This window comes from Coregonus clupeaformis, chromosome 35 (genome assembly GCF_020615455.1).
Source record: "Coregonus clupeaformis isolate EN_2021a chromosome 35, ASM2061545v1, whole genome shotgun sequence".
NCBI lineage: Eukaryota > Metazoa > Chordata > Actinopteri > Salmoniformes > Salmonidae > Coregonus > Coregonus clupeaformis.
In genome coordinates, this window is record NC_059226.1 from 40,127,492 (window position 1) to 40,128,992 (window position 1,501).

The following is a 1,501-nucleotide window of genomic DNA, read 5'->3' on the forward strand; positions in this document are numbered from 1 at the left end:
TTGAGGTCGAGGGCTTTGCGGTGGTTCACTCCAATACCTTGACTTTGTTGTCCTTAAGCCATTTTGACAACTTTGGAAGTATGCTTGGGGTCATTGTCCCATTTGGAAAGAGCCATTTTGAGACCAAGCTTTAACTTCCTAGCTGTGTCTTGGATTGTTTGCTTCAATATCATTTTTCCTTCCTCATGCATCTAGTCTGTCAAATGCACCAGTCCCTCCTGCAACAAACCACTTCCCCCCAGCTATGGTGCTGCGCCTTCCCCCTTGCTTCGGTGGGATGGTTTCTTGCAACACAAAGTTACCCTTTTCCTCCAAACATAGCGATGGTCCGCACTGTCGCCAAACAGATTCGATTTTTATTTAATCAGACCAGAGGACATTTCTCCCAAAAGTACAATCTTTGTCCCCATGTGCGGTTTGCAGCCGTGGCATGATCTGGCATTTCTGTGGGGTTTTTTGGAGCAGTGGCTTCTTTCCTTGCTGAGCCGCCTTTCAGGTTTGTCTGATATGGGCTTTCGTTTGACTGTGACTCACTCCAGCATCTTCCCCGGGTCGCTTTGCTGTTGTTCTGGGACTGATTTGCGGCTTTTCTCACGCAGGTATGTTCGTTACAACGCGTCTCCTCCTGAGCTATGCCACTCCGTGGTCCATAGGTCATACATGTCTTACAATGACTGGTTCAGCGTTTGGAAATTGCTCCCAAGATGAAGCAGGCTTGTGGGGTCTACATGTTTTTCGTCTGAGGTCTTGGCTGATTTCTTTTTGATTTTCCCATGATGATTAAGCCAAAGAGGCACTGAGGTTTAAGAGTGGGCAGCCAAATACATCCCCACAATACATTTCCAGTTGACTCAAATTGGCCTATCAGAAAACTTCAAAATCCATGACGTCATTTTTCTGGAATTTTTCAAGCTGTTTTAAAGAGCACTGTCAACTGGAATTGCTATCAGGAATTACAATAAATAATTAAGCTAATTTTTTGGAAAAATTACTTGTGTCATGCACAAAGTGATGTCCTATCTATTTGCTTTAAACTATGGTTTGTTAACAAGAAGTGTGTGGAGTGATTGAAACAGGTTTTGTGGCTCCATCCAGTGTGTAAACTTCCAGGCTTCAGCTTCAGCATATACGAAACAAACCTTTATTCGGTGATTTGTCCCGCCACAGCTGGGGTCGTCTTTTGAAAATACCACATGCTGGTCATGGAAGGCTGCTACTGGAACATTCCAGATGCTAGCCAGCAGGAGAAGCGATGGATCGGGTCTTCAGGCGTGCTGGAGGGAAGACCCGACCGTGGGACCAACTGGCGACCAGATCTGACCACTACACTCATATTCAGGGTTTTTTTAATCTATCCCGACGGGAGTTTTGTCAGGGCGGCTGCCGCTGCAGGTTACCTCTTACCTTTGGACCTCTCCGCCCGTGAACATCAGCGAACACTCTAGCATCCCGCCCCTGCGTTGTTTTGAAACTGCGCCGTTCAGAGCCCTCACCACTGCGC

The 1,501-nt window shown here is 46.8% G+C and overlaps 1 pseudogene; it reads left to right on the forward strand.

Moving 5' to 3' along the window:
* Window positions 1–1,202: 1,202 nt before the first annotated feature.
* Window positions 1,203–1,501, forward strand: part of LOC121564181 — a 99,501-nt pseudogene continuing 99,202 nt past the window's right edge.